Source organism: Schistocerca nitens, chromosome 7 (genome assembly GCF_023898315.1).
Source record: "Schistocerca nitens isolate TAMUIC-IGC-003100 chromosome 7, iqSchNite1.1, whole genome shotgun sequence".
Classification (NCBI taxonomy): Eukaryota; Metazoa; Arthropoda; class Insecta; order Orthoptera; family Acrididae; genus Schistocerca; species Schistocerca nitens.
The window spans coordinates 308,569,899-308,572,398 of record NC_064620.1 but is presented as its reverse complement, the minus strand read 5'-3'; the positions used below and the strand labels follow the sequence as shown (position 1 = coordinate 308,572,398).

At 57.6% G+C, this 2,500-nt stretch overlaps 1 pseudogene; it reads right to left on the bottom strand.

Moving 5' to 3' along the window:
- The window catches only part of LOC126197804 (large subunit ribosomal RNA), a 7,400-nt pseudogene that overhangs the window by 2,125 nt on the left and 2,775 nt on the right, over positions 1 to 2,500 (bottom strand).

Below are 2,500 nucleotides of genomic sequence, written 5' to 3'. Positions count from 1 at the left end.
GGCACGCAGGCATGAGATGTAGTCACGGCCTGTTACGAACTGCCGGGTATTAGAAACCCAGCAGTGCTGCCCTGGTGTTCGGGCAGACTTGTGTAGCGCAGCGCCGTCGACCGACGAGTGCAGGCGGTCGGCCCAACACCGGCCCAACTGATAGCTGGACTTGATAACTTCCCCCTGCCATTGCAGGGCGTGGTCCAGTTGGAGAATCTCTCGTTGGATTAGGTCCCGGGAAGAATCGTCCGCGGCCGTACCCAGTCCCTGCATCTTCGCCAATCTCCTCCTGCGAAGAAGAGGGCCAAGCCAGCGGGCTGCAGGTACCCCCAAGCCCCCATGAGAGATGGGGGCGTGGAAGTAACCGACTGGAGTATCAGCTGGCAGGTGCAACCAAGATCGAATAGCTGCACGGACGGTGACATCAAGGGAGGAGAGGGCCCCCAGACGAGTCCTCCCCAGGGCTAGGCCGTGGAAAATACCCGGGAGGATAACAGAAGAAAGGGCAAAAAGCCGCTGCTGCGGTTTGAGTGGTGCACGCTTGATGACGTTCAGCTGCTTCTCGACCTCCCGCCGAGGATGAAAGAGGCTGCGTCCGCACGTCGAGAATTGCAGGCCCAGATACTTGAACGTATCCCCCATCGCCAGTGCTGGGATGTTGTTCCCACCAGCACGAAAGATGACAGTCTCGTCGACCTTGGTTTTCTTCTCCCGGCCTGATGAAACAAGGGAGAGAGAAAAACACTTCCGTGGGTTGACCTCGAGCCCGAGGTCACCCAGGGCCGACGTGGCGATGGTGAGAAGTTCCTGCAATCCATCACGAGTCTCGGCGAACAGCAGGAGGTCATCGGCGAATGCAGCCGCATTAATTCGCCGTCCGAGAATGCGTGCACCAATATGATCAGGAAGGCGGGACAGGAGAATGTCAATGGACATGTTGAAGAGGATAGGAGACAGAGGGTCACCCTGCCGAACACCCCTCGAAGGCCGCACTAGATCCGACGACTTCCCAGCCGCACAGATAACCGTCGATCCCGCCTTATAGCATCCCTGGATGTAGTCAACGAACTCGACCGGCAAACCATGGGCCCTTAGCACAGGGCCAAGGGCACCATGAGCCAGCGAATCGAAGGCCTTTGACACATCCAGAGATGCCAAGTACAGCGAGCCGGCAGCTCTGCACGTCTGGGTCATCGCCAGATCCAGAAGGAAGGTGTTGTGAAGCATCCCATCCTGAGGGATGAAAGCCCGCTGACGACCATCCAATACACAGTAGCGCATCAGGCGGCCAACCAGAACCTTATGAAAGGCTCTGGTGAGCACCGAGCACACCGTGATCGGACGAAAGTCGGCAGGGGATGCTGCAGCGGTCTTCTTGGGCAGCAGGGTTGTCCTAGCCTGAAGGAGACGGGATGGAAGGGAACGGGAAAGGAGGAGGAAGTTTAGGATCTTAAGGAGAACCTCCCGGGGAAGGCGGCGCAGTTGGGTCGGCGTGAGGCCGTCGGGACCTGCAGCAGAATTGCGAGGTGGGAGAGCAGCAATGGCTTCGTCCGCAGAAATGGGAGCCCAAAGGTCACGGAAGGGCACCTTCTTCGAGAATGGCAACAGCTCTTCAGACAGACCTTCACCACGTGGAGGTCGAGACCTGATACGAGGTGGAGAGAAAAGGTCTGTCCAAAATTCGATCAGCCCCGGGATGGAAGGTGGCTGATGCAACAGTGTGCCATCCAGAAGTCCATTGATACAGCGTGCTCTGTTCTTCCTAAAAGCACGCTGAACCACTGCATATTCCCATCTCCTACGTGCACGTTTCCGCTCTGGGGGCTGTTGGGTCTGCACACTCACAGCTTTGTGAACAGCTGGCTGCTTGCTGCCTACTTCATCGAGAGCAGACAGCAACATTGCCTGGATAGTATTACGGCTGGTGGTGGGACCCAGAGCCACAAGATCATCAAGTGAGCGGAATCGGCAGTCTGATGAGGGGAGATCCGCTACAAATGACCAGATGGCTAGGTCTACATCTTCCCCCCCAGGTGGAGACTGTGACAAAGCTTGACTGTCCGCAGGCTCACCGGCGGGACCACGAGGGCCGCGATCCATGCCGGAGAGTTCAGTGGCAAACCTTGCCACCATGTCTTTATAACACTGCGTTCTACGCTGACATTTAACTGATTCCAGTGTACGATCAGGGAAGGCCTTGGCGAGTTCCTGGTTGAAGAACCTACAACCCTGGATGGCGAGGGTCGCTTCTGCGTGGGCCAAACGCAGCAGCTCTTCCTGCGACCACCTGGCCTTCTTCCTCTCGGTCTTGATCTCGGCATTAGCAGCAGTCGGATGGGCGCGACGACGATGGACGCCGAGCCCGGTCTTGGTTGAAAATGACCGCATGCAATCAGGGCAGATAGCGGGGAGCGGCGCTCGACCCGCCGTTTACCCGCGCTTGCTTGAATTTCTTCACGTTGACATTCAGAGCACTGGGCAGAAATCACATTGCGTCAACACCCGCTAG